Source organism: Enhydra lutris, unplaced genomic scaffold, assembly GCF_002288905.1.
Source record: "Enhydra lutris kenyoni isolate GAN:26980312 unplaced genomic scaffold, ASM228890v2 scaffoldscaffold11, whole genome shotgun sequence".
Lineage (NCBI taxonomy): Eukaryota > Metazoa > Chordata > Mammalia > Carnivora > Mustelidae > Enhydra > Enhydra lutris.
Window position 1 is genome coordinate 5,562,884 of NW_019154095.1, and position 19,341 is coordinate 5,582,224.

Consider the following 19,341-nt stretch of genomic DNA (forward strand, 5'->3'; position numbering starts at 1 on the left):
TGTAAGCCCAAGACTATAATAAGAGATGAGGAAGGACACTATATCATACTTAAAGAGTCTGTCCAACAAGAAGATCTAATAATTTTAAATATCTATGCCCCTAACATGGGAGCAGCCAACTATATAAACCAATTAATAACAAAATCAAAGAAACACATTGACAATAATACAATAATAGTAGGAGACTTTAATACCCCCCTCACTGAAATGGACATATCATCCAAGCAAAAGATCAACAAGGAAATAAAGGCCTTAAATGACACACTGGACCAGATGGACATCACAGATATATTCAGAACATTCCATCCCATAGCAACAGAATACACATTCTTCTTTAGTGCACATGGAACATTCTCCAGAAGAGATCACATCCTGGGTCAAAAACCAGTTTCAACTGGGACCAAAAGATTGGGATCATTCCCTGCATATTTTCAGACCACAATGCTCTGAAGCTAGAACTCAACCACAAGACAAAAGTTGGAAAGAGCTCAAATACATGGAGGCTAAAGAGCACCCTATTAAAGAATGAATGGGTCAACAGGAAAATAAAGAAAAATTGAAAAATTCTTGGAAACAATGAAAAGGAAAACACAACTGTTCAAAATCTTTGGGAAACAGCAAAGGCAGTTCTGAGAGGAAAGTGTATAGTGATACAAACCTTTCTGAAGAAACAAGAAAGGTCTCAAGTACACAACCTAACCCTACACCTAAAGGAGCTGGAGAAAGAAAAGCAAATAAACCCTAAAGCCAGGAGGAGAAGAGAAATAACAAAAATCAGAGCAGAAATCAATGAAATAGAAACCAAAAGAACAGTAGAACAATGAAACTAGGCACTGGTTTTTGAAAGAATTACTAAGATTGATAAACCCCTTGCCAGACTTATCAAATTGAAAAGAGAAAAGACACAAATTAATAAAATCTTGTCCAACACCAAAGAAATACAAACACTTATATGAATATATTATGAGCAACTATACGCCAGCACATTTGACAATCTGGAAGAAATGGATGCATTCCTAAAAAGTATAAACTACCAAAACTGAACCAGAAAGAAATAGAAAACCTGAACACACCCATAATCACTAAGGAGATTAAAGCAGTCATCAAAAACCTCACAACAAACAAGAGCCCAGGGACAGACAGTTTCCCAGGGGAATTCTACCAAAGATTTAAAGAAGAATTAATACCTATTCTCCTGAAACTGTTCCAAAAAATAGAAATGGAAGGAAAACTTCCAAGCTCTTTTTATGAGGCCAGCATGACCTTGATCCCAAAACCAGACAAAGGCCCCACCAAAAAGGTGAATTACAGACCAATATCCTTGATGAACACAGATGTGAAAATTCTCACCAAAATACTAGCCAGTAGGATTCAACAGTACATTAAAAGGATTATTTACCACAACCAAGTGGAATTTATTCCTGGGTTGCAAGGTTGGTTCAACATCCACAAATCAATCAATGTGATACAACACATTAATAAAAAAAAAGAATAAGAACCATATGATACTCTCCATAGATGCTGAAAAAGCATTTGACAAAACACAACATCCATTCTTGATCAAAACTCTTCAAAGTGTAGGGATAGAGGGCACATACCTCAGTATCATCAAAGCCATCTATGAAAAACCCACTGCAAATATCATTCTCAATGGGGGAAAATTGAGAGCTTTTCCCCTAAGGTCAGGAACACGGCAGGGATGTCCACTATCACCACTGCTATTCAACATAGTACTAGAAGTCCTAGCCTCAGCAAAACAAAACAAAAAGAAATAAAATACATCTGAATCAGCAAAGAAGTCAAACAGTCCTTCTTTCCCAATGATATGATACTTCATGTGGAAAACCCAAAAGACTTCACTCCAAATCTGCTAGAACTCATATAGGAATTCAGTAAAGTATCAGGATATACAATCAATGCACATAAATCAGTTGCATTTCTATACACCAACAAAAAGACAGAAGAAAAAGAAATTAAGGAGTCAATCCCATTTACAACTGCACCCAAAACCATAAGATACCTAGGAATAAATCTAACCAAAGAGTCAAAGAACCTATACTCAGAAAACTATAATGTACTCATGAAAGAAATTGAGGAAGACACAAAGAAATGGAAAAATATTACATACTTATGGATTGGAGGAACAAATATTGTCAAAATGTCTATACTACCTAAAGCAATCTACACATTTAATGCAATCCCTATCAAAATACCATCAATTTTTTTCAACGAAATAGAAAAAATAATCCTAAAATTTAAATAGAATCAGAAAAGACCCCACATAGCAAAAGGAATGTTGAAAAAGAAGGCCAAAGTTGGTGGTGTCACAATTCCAGACTTCAAGCTCTATTACAAAGCTGTCATCATCAAGACAGTATGGTACTGGCACAAAAACAGACACATAGATCAATGGAACAGAATAGAGAGCCCAGAAATAGACCCTCAACTCTATGGCCAAATAATCTTTGACAAAGCAGGAATGTCCAATGGAAAAAAGATGATCTCTTTAACAAATGGTGTTAGGAAAATTGGACAGCCACATGCAGAAGAATGAAACTAGACCATTTCCTTACACCACACACAAAAACAGACTCCAAATTGATGAAAGATCTCAATGTGAGACAGGAATCCATCAAAATCCTTGAGGAGAACACAGGCAGCAACCTCTTTGACCTCAGCTACAGCAAGTTCTTCCTAGAAACATCAACAAAGGCAAGGGAAGCAAGGGCAAAAATGAACTATTGCAACTTCATCAAAATCAAAAGCTTTTGCACAGGAAAGGAAACAGTCAACAAACCCTAAAGACAACTGACAGAATGGGAGAAGATATTCACAAATGACCTATCAGATAAAGGGCTAGTATTCAAAATCTATCAGGAACTTACCAAACTCAACACCCAAAGCACAAATAATCCAATCAAGAAATGGACAGAGGACATGAACAGACATTTCTGCAAAGAAGACATCCAGGTGGCCAACGGACACATGGAGAGTGATCCACATCACTCAGCATCAGGGAAACACAAATCAAAAAATCACAATGAGATACCACCTCACACCAGACAGAATGGCTAAAATTAACAAGTTAGGAAACAACAGATGTTGGAGAGGATGCAGAGAAAGGGGAACACTCCTACACTGTTGGTGAGAATACAAGCTGGTGCAGCCCACTCTGGAAAACAGCATGGACGTTCCACAAAAATTTGAAAATAGAGATACCCTATGACCCAGCAATCACACTACTGGGTATTTACCCTAAAGATACAAATGTAGGGATCCGAAGGGGCACGTGCACCTGAATGTTTATAGCAGCAATATGCACCATAGCCAAACTATGGAAAAAACCTAGATGTCCATCAACAGATGAATGGATAAAGATGTGGTATATATATATATATATATATATATATATATATATATATATATATACACACACACACACACAATGTAATACTATGCAGCCATCAAAAGAAATGAATTCTTGCCATTTGCAACAACATGGATGGAATTAAGAGGGTATTATGCTGAGCAAAATAAGTCAATCAAAGAAAGACAATTATCATATGATCTCCCTGATATGAGGAATTTGAGAGGGAGAGCAGGGGGTCTGGGAGGTAGGGAAGGAAAAAATGAAACAAGACAGGATCAGGAGGGAGACAGATCATAAGAGAGTATTAATCTCACAAAACAAACTGAGGGTTGCTGGTAGGGGGGCTGTGGAGAGGGTGGTTGGATTATGGACACTGGGGAGGGTATGTGCTAAGGTGAGTGCTGTGAAGTGTGTAAGCCTGACGATTCACAGACCTGTTCCCCTGGGGCAAATACTATGTTAATAAAAATAATAAAAAAAGAAAAAGAAAAAAATACCCATCCACTTATCATTTTCAGCACACTACATTTCTCCTTTAAACCTGAGCTTGCATCTGCCTTTTTATACTGAAGAACTTTCTTCAGCAATTACTACAACATACCTATGTTTACAGTGCATCGTCTGAAGTTTTCTTTCTAATGTGAATATTATCTATTGCCCCTAACTTTTGAGGAAAATTTCATTAGATAAATGAAAAATGGTAAATTTCAAGAGTTTTTTAGTTTAGTTTTGTTCTGTTCCTTTTAGCACTTAGATGTTTTTTCTGGCATCCATGGCTCCTGATGGGAAGTCACCCACCATCTCAACCATTTCCCTTCTTTATGACATGTGTCAAGTGTCCCTGGTTGCTTTCTTCTCATTATCTTTTATTTCCAACAATGTGACTATGATATGTGCAGGTTGCTTATTTTTGTATTTTGTATTTATATTGGTCTTTGTAATTATATATAAGTACACATTTTATATACATAAATAAAATATAGTTATATAGTTATATTTTAAATGCATTATGGTGCAGCTTCTTCATTTTATAAACTGACTTCTGAAATTTAATATAAACCACCCACGATTATTCAGAGTATTTTCCCCTGACCCACTCTATTTCTCCTTCTCTTTTGCTCTGGACCACCAATTACACGTGGGCTAAATAAACCTTGTGAGATTGTCCCATTGGTTCCTAAGCCTCTGGTTTTTCCTCATCATTTTGCTTCTGTGATTATTTACCTGATTTCATGTTCAGGAATAACTTGCTCAGTGATATCCAATCTGATGTTATGTTCACTCATTATAATTTATATTTCAAATAGTACATGTGTAACTGTGGAATTTCCATTGGCTTGTTTTTACACTTTTAATCAATCTGCTATGATTTCCAATCTCCTTTCTAATTATGGATGTCTTCTGCCCTAAGTCTTTGAACACACTCATAAAATGTACTTAAAACGAGGACAGAAACGTGCTTGCCTGCTGCTGCCGTCACTGCTATTACCTTGGGATCTATTTGTTCCTTCTTTGAAAATTAAAACATTTAAATTTAGTTGATAACACTTTTTAAATTGATTACATTCTCCTGCTTCTTCGTAGGATTAGTAATTTTTCAGGGTGCGCTGCTCAGCTGACAGTAGGTTCTGGAGATGTCGGCTTCTCTGGAATGTTTTTCAGGCAGCCAGGAGCATCACTGGTGAGCCCTTTGCTCCTGTCTTGTTTGGTTTTACTCTTTACTGCAGTGGACCTATTTGGGATTTGATCTTAGTCCCCAACTAGGACTGCTATGCGGGGGCTAGTCACAGCCTCCAGGATCTCCCACGAATTTCCGACATGATGAGAGCTCTCCGGGTCTGCACAGACTTGCGTCTGTAAGAGCTCTACAGGCTTGGCTATATCACACGTCAAATCTAGGGATTTGTACTAAGTGCCGGAGTCTCCGTCTGCACACGTAAACATAACCCTCAACCAAAGACCAGCCGTGAGTTCCCATGCCGCACAAATCCCCGGTGGCTCAGCACCTGGGACTCCTATCTGTGCCTGTTTAATGAGACCACCGCACTGCCTGGCATCCAACAGACTATGCCACCTACCAGAGGAGTACGTGAAGTAGATGCTATGTGGCCAGAACCCCGAGATCATGACCTGAGCTGAAGGCAGACACTTAACTGAGTGACCCACCCAGGTGCCCCTTTAACTATAACTTTTCTGGCATGATACATAACAAATTCAGTTTTTCCCACCTACATTCTGTTGTAAAATCTGACAGATGCTTATTGAATCAATAATCACATTACTATTGAAGTGAAGACATTCTGTAGGTAGATTTATGGAGAAGGCCCAACAATTTTTATGCACAGGTACCATAGATTTCCCTAGGGGCATTATATACAAACAATACCCACAAACATATCTATAAAAAATCAGAATTATTGGGCTCATGGGTGGCTCAGTGGGTTAAAGCCTCTGCCTTCCACTTGGGTCATGATCCCAGGGTCCTGGGATTGAGCCCCACATTGGGCTCTCTGCTCAGCGGGGAACCTGCTTCCCCCTCACTCTCTCTGCCTGCTTCTCTGCCTACTTGTGATCTCTGTCTGTCAAATAAATAAAATCTTTAAAAAATTTTTAAAAATCAGAATTAGTATAATTAAATATTAATATAGTCTCAACCCATTATTGCTTTCTATTAGTTTCCTAGAGCTGCCATGACGTAGTTACATAAACCAAGTGGCTTAAAACAACATAAATTTACTCTCTCAAAGTCCAAAGGCTTTTTGGAGGCTGGAGGCTCAAAGCCCAAAATCAAGGTGTTGGTAGGCTCAGACCACACCCAGAGGCTCTAGGAACAATCTTTTCTTGAGTCTTTGGACCCTTCTGGTGGTGGCTGACATCCCTTGGCCTTCCTTGGCTTGTGAAAAGAGCATTCCAATCTCTCTCCTCATGTCACATTGCCTTTGTCCTTGTGTTTCAAGGACAAGAGACAAACATCTCTGTGTTTCTGCATACAGGGACACTAGACATTGGACGTACAGCCCACCCTAATCCAATATGTATGCCTTGTCCTGTTCCATGTCCTAGCACATTGTCAAACACTTCTTGCACAAGATTAAATAGTAATGTATATTTTCATTGTCTTTTGATTGTTATAGAAATATCTCTAATTGTTTCATTCTTAAGTACGAATTTGCTAGTCTAAGGCAAACTTTCTTCACATGTGCAGAAAGTCTATTTCTATAAATGACAATAGACATTGTACTGACCATTCAACTTCCAACCCACCACCTTCTCCTGGTTTTAAGGAATGCAATTTTGCCCACACTGGGAGGCACAGCCCCACCTCCTGTCATGGAAGATAAAACAGAGATGCCTCTTCACTCTGCCCAGGAGCATAAACCCATGACAAAAAACTAATTGACCAGATGTTCTTATCCTTGATATCAAATCTTAGGGTGAGTCCTACAAAGCTGAAGCGCAGTAAGTTGTTGCTCATGGTGGTGATGGTTGAGCAGCAGTGACCCATTCGTGCGAGAAGACTTCAGAGTATGAACATGATACTGGAGCATAAAAAAAAGAGCCTTTTTATGTCTGGCTATCAGTCAAGGCAATGGAGACTCGTATCACAAAGAGATCCCATGGTAGGACAGCTCAGAGGAAATCATCCCTAGTTCCACTGACAGACTAGAGGGAAAACTTCACAGAGGCAGAGTATTGAAGAAAGAGAAGAATTTTGATAAAGAAAAAAAATTTCAGGCTTTTTCTTTAATAGATCTTCAATTTTTTTTCTGTTAGGAAAAACTGCTAAGGTATTAATATTATCCCAGTAAGCCACCTATGAAATTTGATGATTTAAGTATATCAACTTTTGATAATGAATACCATAAATTTTGTCCTTTTTCTTAATTCCTTAATTGAGGATTTTGCATTATACTCTGCCTGTTATTCAGAGAGAAAATACAGAAAATCAAGAACACAGAATTCTTGAGATAATCATTGTCTATTAACTTGAGCATCCTCAATGACACATTAAGCATGATCCATTAGCTCTGACCTAGGACTCCAGGAATGTCTCACCAGAGTGGCATGTTCAAAAGCGTGAATGCCTTAATCATTCCTATATCTCCTCTGGAATTATCATCTTGCCTTTCCCAAAGTAAGTACTAATAAGCAAGTTAAGGACAGGTGGGTTTCTGAAACCCCATGCCTATCACTGGGAAGAATAACGACACAAAGTCCAAAACATCAATGATGTTGTGTTCCTAACTGAAACTACGGGCAGGGTGCCAGGTAGAAGGGCTGCTCTCGCATTTCCATCCGTTTCCTCTGCTTTAGGTGTTAGAGGCTTTGTTGTTCACAGCAACTGCCAAGTCACAGCATCTGTTTATTTTGTATTGGGGTAGTGATCCCAATTTAAAATGTAATGTTTTCCTGCTGGTTATGCATCGCCATAAGCCATCCATCCAAAAAAATTCATCAAAATCACTATTATTTATCACTTATTGTCAAGTACAGCATCACTCACTGCACAGAAGATCTATTCCAGATGAATAATTCAAACTATATAACCCACATTTTGCATAGCTTATAAGTGACTAAGGTTTGATTTGTTCTTGTGCAGATTACAGTGCAGGCACATTTGCCTTAGGAATTTTGTAAAACCAAGGAGGTTTACAAAATCCCATTGTGTAGGACAAAAAGCCTATTGGGATAATGAATAAAAATTAAGGCTTATAGTTTTTCCACGGACAGAAAATAAGAAAGGGGGCGATAAAGGCTACTCCAGCATCACATGACCAGACACTCCGATCCAAACACGTACAGACACCGTGCTACGCCGTGTCACTCTGCACCCCAATGTAGCAGAGGACCGGGAGACATGGGGCAGCAGATGATTCATCAGAGGAGCCAAAGCAGCACCAGAAGGCAACAGTGAAGGAAAGACAAGATAAGAAAGGAACCCCAAGGACAGCATTAACTAGAAAATGGTACCAAGTCTTCTTAGGAAACTCTTCATGTCCTCTTGAACTGATAAGGGCACCAAGATCTTGGGCCTACAGTCCAGGAACCATCCAGTTAATGTTTAGGAGAAAGTGGGGAGGTAGTCAGTACATCAGGACATGGGGTAGCTCAGTAAGTGTGAAAGGTCCTCATTCTCAAGATTATATTCATGTGCTGTTTCTTACACTGCGAGTCTACCCTCTGTTGAATAGGTCAAGCAATCTCTAGTTTATCTTAATTGTCACAAAACAGCTGACAACTTAACAAAAATTCGGTAAGTCACAGTCAACTTCCAATTAACTACATATCTTAACATTACTAATGAGCCATCCTTGTGGACTTCTCACAGGTAACTGTCGTTGACCACATATTCTGGTTGATGCCTCCACCTGCCACCCATGGTGTGACTATTTACCTCGTATGTGCCTAGCACTGATCCATTCTTCAAAGATGACATTCCTCTTAGAAGGTACATCTCCTTCAACCCGAGCTGGTGGTTTCAGGAAAGGCCATCATGGTCACACAGGATCCCAATGTCTTGGCCATGGTAAATAGGAATTGGAGTGAGCCCCTAATCTACACAGGGCCCCTCAGGGGAACTCCCCTGACAGGAACTGGGAAATAAGTCAGTTGACCTCTGGAAGTGAAGATGGAATGAGAGTTTGGGGAGCTTCTAGAATGCTTGCTACAAGCTGGTGCAGGAAGCTGATTTGCTGCGGGCCAAGAATGATGCTGACATGTGACGGGAAGGAGGGATGAGGAATGGTGGTACGAGGATGATAGTCAAGTTCCTGGCAGCAGCTCTACCTGATGTCCACCTGGACAACTGTATCTTTATCTTCCAATGTTTTGTTGCTCCGTATCTTTTTTTCCCAGACTATGATGAGTCAATAAATTCTTCTTTTATCTATATTTCTGTCTTTTGTAACCAATAGTCCTGCCTAATTGACCTCATTTCCAACATCTCTTACCTTAACCAACACTGTTAATTCAAGCCCACATTATTTCTCTTCAGCAATAGCAACAGATCTCTAACCTCCCTGCTGAATGCATGCTCTTATTCCAACCTGTAATCTATAATATAGCTAGAAAGAATTTTCAAAATGCATATCCTATCCTGTTGCACCTTGCACAGTATTTTTTAAGTGATTTCTAGGTGATATGTCATCATCTTGAGTGCCTATCATCAAACTACCTGTTTAGGAGAAATCTCCTAACACGCAGGACTTCCAGAGACAAAAGGCACAGCCTGAGGAAGCTACAGGGAGCAGTGTCTGCCACTTTCTCCCCAAACTCCCTGGAATCCAGCACAATGTTTAGCTGATTGACGATCCCACCCAGGAACATCAAACATGTGACCCAGAGAAGGTGGTTGCTTGCACTCCATCTGAATCAATGCTCAGCAGTATTGTGCAAAATGGCTGTAACAGTGATTCAAGTAGGGGAATTCTAACCAGCACATTCCTGTGGCTCAACTTTGGCTGTGGTTTTCCCATCTGGCCCCCTTCAGTCCCTGACCTTGTTCTGTGCCTGGTTCTCCAGCATTTCCCATCAATTACACAAACTATTTGAGCAAATTAAGCACTTTATCCATAAGTATTGACATGTCCTCTAGTCAGTGAATGGGTAAGCAAACTGTGGTCCAAGCCAGACAATGGAATATGCTTCACCCCGAAGAAGAAATGAGCTATCAAGGCAAGAAAGGACTGGGGGGCAACTTTAAAAGCATATTACTAAGTGAACAAAGCCAATTGGAAAAGGCTAGATACTGCAAGATTCCAACTACATGGCATTCTGGAAAAGGCAACACTATGGAGACAGTAAAAGCAACAGCCACTGGTTGAAGGTACAGAGGAAGGATGAATAGGTGAAGCCCAGGGGAGTTTTTAGGGCAGTGTCAATACTTTGCCTTGACACCATAATGATGGATACATATCACAACCACTTGTTGAAACCCACAGAATGTCTAAAACCAAGAGTGATGCCTAATGTGCTAATAATGCAAATTCTGGGCTTTGAGTAATGATGTGACAAAGTAGGTTCATCGATTCTAAGGAACATGGCACTCTGGTAGGGATGTCAATGGTGGGAGACTCTGCATATGAGGGGCAACATGGCAACTTTGGACTTCTCAGTTTTTGCCAAAAACTGCTCCTTTTTTAAAAAAATGACTGGCTTCTCAATTATGCCATAAAATACAATGTTAAACTTCTTATAGATGAAGACAACTTTCTGAGGTTCCCCTTCCTAAAGTTAAGACTGGACATTATTTTGATGACCCCTCTTCAAAGCCCTCCTGCCAGACTTCACTCCACTGAATTGACCTATTATTCCCAGCATTTAACTCATCTCAAATTGTAAAGCCATCTTATCTTTGTCTCACCTCCTATCCTGGTACTTTTCCATACTTTCTGCATCACTAGAAATAAACTGTTTAAGTATCTTCATATGAATTTTGGGTCAGATAAAGTTAAAGAATCTTTTTATTTCAGAGTACTACATTTACTTTTCTATTTTTATGACTCGGGAACCTTTTTTCCTCTAAAACTCCCCTAAGAAATCAAGAAAATTCACTCTTGGTTCCTTATTCCCTATCAGTAGTAATGAACATTTGAGAATGTTTTCTGCCTTCTACCACTTTGAAGCATTTTCCAGTTTAAATTGAAAAAGCTTTCTGATACTATCTGTAAAACAGAAGTAAATAAGATTTTATAATATGCTAAATAAAATAGCCAATATGTATTAAAAAATCATAATTCTTTAATATTAGAAAATGATAATGACATTAAGAAATTTTTTATCTATTGAGACATAGGAATAAAATATCATATCAGAAGGATACTGTGATGCAGAAATATTACTAAGAATCTAGATAGGAGACAATTTATGGAGATCATCTAAATATATGCAATTTGGTGGACCAAGTCTTTATATACATTTTTGGCAGACGACCTCAACCCTAGGTAGAAAGCCCTCTTTTCTGCTTTCCTTTCATTTTGGATGGTCTTTGCTTCCTTGAAATGCCTACATCTCACTCACGTAGTTCTCCCTACTGGATCCTTGATGGAGCTCTTCTTCTCACACGCCAGCCAGGACCTGTTATCGAGGGACTTGGCCTTGGTACGCTCCTCCTAAAGATCTCACCACATATTTCACAGACCCAGACAGAAAGGCAGGCAGACTTCCCAATCCTTAGCAGGGAGGAATATTTGTCCTTTCCCAGCCATTGTAATGTTAACACAAAATTCTGCCTCCCAGAGTCCTGAGTGGTACCCTTGTCCCCAGGCTTGCTGATGAGAAATTCCACTCCTTGAAAATTTTCTCATCTAGTTCTCTCCCTGGTTTCCAAACAGTCACATTTGGAGGAGTTGTTTCTATAAGAGCTCTTATATTTACCTCAAGGAAATCCTTTTTCATGAAAGGAAACTGAAACCAGTTTCTTAACATTTTCTGTGTAAGCCCTAAAAGGCTCCTGAAAACCTAAAACAGAACCTACAACTACTTTCTTCGCTTACAGAAAATTTCTTCAAATTCTATTAGATCTCATTTTTACCTTGAAGCCTTTCCCAAATACTTAAGAAATTGTTTATATTTCTTTCAATGTACCATTTATTATCTGAACACTTCATTGGTTCTAATCACAGGCTAAGTTGTATTATGTGGCCATTTTTATATGAATGTGTACTCCCTGTTACTTCCTAGGGTAGTTATCTGTAGAACTATATCCAGTATCTAACCAAGTAATAAATGTCGGTAAGTATCAGCTAGTGGATCATTCCTTCTACTAAATGCCATATGTAAGAAGACAGATTTTTCAATTGTGCAGAGACATTGTACATTTAAAACACATCTGTATGTAAAACATATAGCAGATAAAACATTGCTCATAAATACAAGGGCAGATTTTCTCAGAAGAAAACTGTCACAGGAAGCTGGCAACAATCACCAGCTCAGTTACAAACCCAAGACACACATGAAATTATAAAGACAGCCTTTCCAGGACAATTTAATATCTTGGTATCTTAGTGTTTTTACATGGCCAGAACCTTCTGACACATGTATTAATCACCAGAGTTCATCTCTGCTCGAATGCAACCACATTTCTTGTTCCACTAAGAAAATGCCAGTGTGGACTTCTGTGCGGTTGAGTAATAACAAGGGTGATTCCTTCCTACCGAACATCAGAAAAATGAAAATTGCAGTAGCCCCAAGTCGAGAAGAAACAGAATGTTTGAACAAGTCTATATCCACTGCCAAAATTGAAGCAGTAATTATACTCAACTTCCCACACAATCTCTGATGGCTTTGTAGATTAATTCAATGAAACATTGTAAGAAAAAGATAGCTCCAAACTTACACAGAATTAAAAGAATTACCCCCACCCTTCTAATAAGGGAGTGTGCATACTGCTTAGAAATATTGAGAATTTTTTAAAAAATACACTGAGAGTTTTTTGTGATCGGTTTGTAAATAAGTAACAGATGTTTGAAACCAAAGTATACCCATTTTTTCCATTGAGAAGACAATTTGATTTGTGTTAACTGTCTCCCATTTCATTTTTTTAATTAATTAATTTATTTATTTTAAAATTTCTTTTCAGTGTACCAGAATTCATTGTTTATGCACCACACCCAGTGCTCCATGCACTACATGCCCTCCTTAATACCCACCACCAGGCTCACCCAACCGCCCACTCCCTTCTCCTCTCCATCTCCCCATGTCCTCTGTATTATTCCTTATGCTCCACGAACACGCGAAACCATACGATAATAGACTCTCTCTGCTTGACTTATTTCACTCCCATTTCCTGATCTCACCTGAGATGAAGGGTACAACAATGTCTCTTATGGTTATTGTGTATTTATTTCTACTTGTATAAATTGTAGCTTTTGCTTTCTGTAGATTTTTTAAAATATTTTATTTATTTATTTATTTATTTATTTATTTATTTATTTATTTATTTTAGAGACAGATAGACAGGTGGGAGGTATAGCAGCAGCAGGAGCAGAGAGAAAGGGACAGACTCCACGCTGATCACGAAGCCTGATACAGGGCTCTATCCCATGACCCTGAGATCATGACCTGAGCAAAAATCAAGAGTCCCACACTTAACCCACTGAGCTAAAGGTGCTCTGCGTTTTGAAGATTTTATACTATGAAAGCTCATGCTTAGGCAACACAGATATTATATTTAGATTGTGAATTGTGTTCTTTAATATGGTAGTCACTTCCTTTGCTTTAAATAGTGGTCTTCAGCCTAAATATGACATTGTCTGGTTATAAGATAATGATTTCTACTAGGCTCCTGTATGACCTCGCCTGCCAGCTTCTACCCACCTACCTCATGCAATTTATTTACTTGCCTTTGCCTGGTTCATGTTCCAAACACATTGTTCTCATTATTTTTAAGTTTCTCAAGGACAAAGTATCTCATATGACATCACAAACAGGGTTTCTGATCTCCCTTCATTTGCATTTATGTGTTGGTATTACAACTGTTAACATGATTTTAAGCTTTGTGTTTTATAGACTTAAAAAACAGTCATGCAGACTGTTTCATTGGGGTCTTATGTTTATGGGTCTATGTCTGTTTGCACATGTATAGATATGTAGATCTACCTACAAGTTTTTGTTATACGAACAAGAATTCAATTCTACAAGGAAGTCTCCTTTCTGTGTATCTGGTGATATCTGCTTTCCCTATCTTTTCCTGTTAATGCCTATATTACTTTTATTTCTTATTTTTTTCTATTTCTTTTCTGATCTCTGCCAGTTAAAGCTTTATTTCTTCCCACGATTTTGCCATCTCTTCCTTGAAATCATATACCCTCATGTACTTACCTCACACATGCAGAAATTTAATTTATTAACATTTTTGAAAGTCTCTTGTGACATACTTAGGCCACACTTAAGCATTTCTCATTAATTTTTTGTGGGGTTGTAAGAGCTCTTTCTTGGTCATTTTATAGTTTCCCACACAACAACCAATACCTCACTGGCATATAAACTTGAAGGAATTTTTCATGTGTACATCAGGAAACACCTACAAGACCATGCATGACATCATACATGCACCATAAAAACAAGAGTGTCAATACCAGGGGCCTGGTGGTAGAAGAACAGGAATGAAAGCACTTTAGAAAGAAAGACTCCTACCCTCCATGGAGAATTACTGAGACCAGGTCTGTGACCTAGGAGACTAGAGAACTTACTGCTGCAAAAGCTGAAGGTATTTGAGAATGTGTAGAGCAAGCACAGGTAGCAGTCCACAAAAGCCACAAATTCTAAGTGACCTGGAACAGGAGGTCACCCTCGGAGATGTGGCAAACTGGAAGAAGGAAACGCTAGTCAACAGGGCCCTTCTGACACAAAAGAGAAAATAAAAATTGAACAAATTAGAATCCAAAATCTTCACCCACACCTGATTCATGAGTATATAAAACTAAACAAAAATTTTAAATGGCAAGACAAATAAACAAACAAAAAACCCCAGGCTTCCATATAAAGCTATTAAAAGAACTCACTAGCAAAGGCTAATGCTGACTAAAAAACAAAACAAACAAAACAAAAATCTTTCCAAAAATGTCAAACAGAAAATGAAGGGACACATTTACAAACTACCCTACCCATAAATCAGTTATCCTTAAACAACTATTTGTAGACATGAAGCACTTTCAATCAGAAATTTAAAACTTTAAACAGAAATGAACCAACACAGCAAGATATGAACTAAGACTCACCTGAACTCAGGGAAAAAACTTCAGGAGAAAAAAAAAATGGCATCTTTAAATAAAGATTAAGTTAGAAAGTCCCTGAAGGAAAAGAAATGCAAACAGACAATAAAAGAAACAAGACATAGAGAAATATACTTGAAGTTTCAAAGAGGAAGTCGATATAAAAGGAAGATACAACGAAATTGTAATTAGTGTCCTCAAAGAGTGAAAAACCAAAACAATATAGTAGACTATTTACAACTACAATCTATCAAACATTTCAAAAAGTGAAACCTGGGTTTCCCCCTGTCAGGATACAATATATTTAATGAAAAATTTTAAGTATGTTTTCTTTTTTAATTTAATTATTTTTTAATAGACCCCTGGGTGTTATAAACAACTAATGAATCATTGAACACTAACAGGGTCTTCATTTGGTAGGATCCACAGGTGTCTAGGAAAGGGACTTAGAACGGTCAATTCCAAGATATAACCTAAATATGTCTCTTTGACTTTAAAGTCAAGAAGTATTTTCCAGGCAAAATGCCTAAGTCACTCACAAAGGAAATAAGGAAATAAGATCAAGTTGCCATCAGAGTTACTTAAAGCAACATAGAAAGGAAGACACAAGTAATGCAACATTCTAAATACATTTAATAAAAGAAAGAGCCAACTATTCTATTTAGTCGAGTAATCTTTCAAGTATGAATCTATGGAAAATGTTTTAAAAATGTGAGAACACAAGGAATACTAGAGAAAAGATCTCTTCTTAGGGAAAATACTAGAGAATGAGCTTCATTTAATTGGGACATACACTGGGAGACCCTCAGCAAAGACCAGTGCTGAGCACTGAATAATTTTAAAATAGATCTCAAAGTAACTCAATGGTGGGATAAGACGAGAGGCTTGAGGTGACAAAATCAAAATAAGGAGCTAAATAACAAAGGGGAAATGGGAGGAAAACTATATTAGGCTCATGATTATCATGTAAGTAATGATTACATCTAGTGCATAGGAGATATTTGAGTTAGGAAAAATGCACTCAGGTCATTATATAAAGTGTTACAAAGATAACCCTCACACAAAAATGCAATAAGTAATACAAATAAATACAAAAAAATCAGAGTTTAGAGAGAAAGAAACACAGTAAATACAGTAAGTGTATTTAGTAAATAACAAAGATACAAAATTTATAAATGTAAAATGAACCTAACTTCACTATTAAAAAATACTTTTAGGGTAGTTTGCATAGAAAAATCTAACTCTGCACTGCAGAGAAGAGACACATGTAAAAACAAAGTGAACTGGAGAAAACAAAATCAAGGGATGGGCATAGATATCACAGAGCAAATGCAAACATTACAAAACTGCGGTTGCAAAAGACAAGGTAGAATTCAGGCTACAAAGTTTAAATGAGTGGGGGAAAAACAAGATACCTTATTTTACAAGTTCCAATGCACAGCAGAGATAAAATACTGATAAGAATCCATGTACCAAATAACACAGAAACCACCACGAGTGAGTACAAAAGAAAGGAGATGCATGAAGGAACAGATGGAAGAACCCACTGGAAGTGGACAGATATACGGTTCTCTGTCCCAGACCCAACAGAAGGACTCAAGTCAGTAAGAACATGGGAGGCATGCGCCATCCAAACACTGAGCAGATTTCATGGGTAGACACCTTACTTTATCCTCAGCTCATAGAGAACATACTTTCTCAAATACACATGGAACATCTACTCCCCACACACCCCCAAAAAACCTCCACCATCTATTAGAACAAAAGAAAGCTTCAATATCTCCCACAAAGTTGAAGAGTAAATGAAATTTCTATGCTGTCAGGCCCTTAGGTATGGCACATGGTGCCAGAGAACAACGCTCACAGGGGAGGAGCCACAGAGATCTCACGACCACATGTGGCAGGGAACACAGTCCTTGGGGGGCTTGGGGACAGTCATAGAAAATGATGTCCTTCAGCCTTCCAGGTAAACACAACCTTCTATGACATCTTGTCCATATTTTGTGCACTATTTACGGTGTTTTCTGAAGCTCTGCCATTACTCCAAATTCCTAGGACCAACTTTCCCACCCTCCTTACTGGGCTGAGGGCCAACCTGGAATCTTAACTTCTTTCCATGATATTGACACACTGTCCTTGAAATTCCCAGGTCTGGTAAGATTGCAGAGGCTTTAATGCCCTGTATCATATCCACCACCCACGGTAATTCAGGGTCTCAGAAATTGTTATTTCTGCTAACCTTGGAACTCAGCTTCCAAATGCCAATATAACATGGTCTCCTTTATGTTTTTCTTCATAATTCACATTATGTTCATATATTTCATTATTCCTTGAGAGAATCCCTTTCAACAAGACACAAAGTTCTTAAAAGTTTTGCTTGTCATATAACCACTCTGTTGATTTTTCTAATTTTGTACCAAGTCAGGACTTGCATAAACAAGAATGTCTTCTGGGAGTTCAATTATGGGTCATTGAAGAAGAGACAGTACCCTGTTGCGGTTTTGTAGAAAGGCCATGGCCTAAGTAAATCTTTGAAGGTTTTTCCATTTCCCCCGTAATGGCAGGAGGAAATTAGAAAGGTAGGTTCCCATTTAAAATTATTCTGGGCTGAAATATTTCAAAAACAATACTTGGACTTTGTTCATTGGCTCAATTTTTTCAAGCCAGTTCTCACCAGAGCAATTCATTTTTCTCTTTTGAAGTCCTGCTGGACCTGCGCTGTCCCTTTCTCTATTTCTAGCCAAACACACAAACATTCTGAGTCACTCCCTTATACTTTTTAAAAAAATTTTTTACTGAGTTTTCAGTATTATTACTCAAGCCTTAAATGGCTGTTTCCATTCCCTAAGGTGGCTCTTTCAAATTTTGGCCCATGTCTTCCAGAAGCCAGTTTCTCCTCACTCCCAACTCATCATTCCCTGGCCTCGGATCTTATCAAGAACACAGAAGCTGGATGGATGCTCATTCTCTCCACCCTTCCAGCAGAGTACCCCCTCTCTGTGCTCTTTTCCCCCCTCTTCGAAGTTTCTAGAACCTCGTTCTATACAGCTAGGTAGTTAGAAAAGATATTCTGCTCTATAACCAGCACTGAACTGGTGCTGGGAATACAAAACGAGCAATATATTCCTCCCTGCTTACCAGAAGACCTGACAGTTTAATGGAGACACAAATGAGAAAACATAATTTTACATTACAATGAACTTCACGCTCTGAAGGAGAACTGGATACTATGCTTCTCTTGAAACTTCAGCAGTTACCTTGTCCAGAAAGGGATGTCATAGGAGGAGGTACTGGAGAGGAGTCTGAGAGACTCAAAAGCAAGGGGTTCTGGTGAGGCTCCTGGGATATGGTTCACAGGGCAAAGGGGAACATGGAGGTGAATCCACATAGTTCTGCTCCCTTCTGCTCTTGTTTCCAGACTGCTGGGTGGCCTCTCACTGCAACTTGCCTAGAATTTTGGTTGTTGAGGACACTGTAATGTCTCACCCAGTGTCCTTTTGGACTCTCCCTATCCAGCAGCTAGCAGTGGCAGCTGAGTTTCTCTGGGCTTTCCTGAGGCTAAAGAGAGCTCTCTGTAAGAGAGAGGGGGACCTTCCTGCTTCTGTCACACAGGGGCACCGCTTCTCTCACCCAAACCTGCCCCCTTCCTTCTGCACATGTGTGACACAGTATGCTCCCCACTGCCTCAGAGCAGACTAGCTGGGAGCCTAACTATAGGGGTTTGCACAATTCTGGGAAGGAAGAGATCTATGAAGGTTGGTGTGGTAGAAAAACTAAGTTTTAAAGCATGAGAAGCAGGAGAAAGAAGCCACAAGTAGAGAAGAAAAAATGTAGGGCACTTATCTCTACATATATTTATTCATCCAACTATTTTACAATAGGATAACTTTTTCCCTAAAGAAATCACTTTAATTTTGGGATACTGACACTGGAGGCTTCTTGAGCACAGACCTCTCTGCGGTTATGTTGGACTTGGACAGCAATGTCTACAGAGTTCCTCAGAAAGGCTTCCGTCCCTCATCTTTCCAAGTTTCTGGGCCTGCTCAGCCTTGTAGACCAAAAATCCTGGAAGATGTCTGAAATAGCCCCAGAACTCCAGGGATCTGAATTTTAAAAATCCTGATCAAGTGTCTGGAAACTGACTTGCTGATGTACTCTAATTATCTGTTAACTTCCAGGGTTGAGAGGTTTAACAAGATTGGAGCCAACAGAATTGGTTGGTCAATTCAGTATAATTCAGAGAAGGTTCAGTTTTGA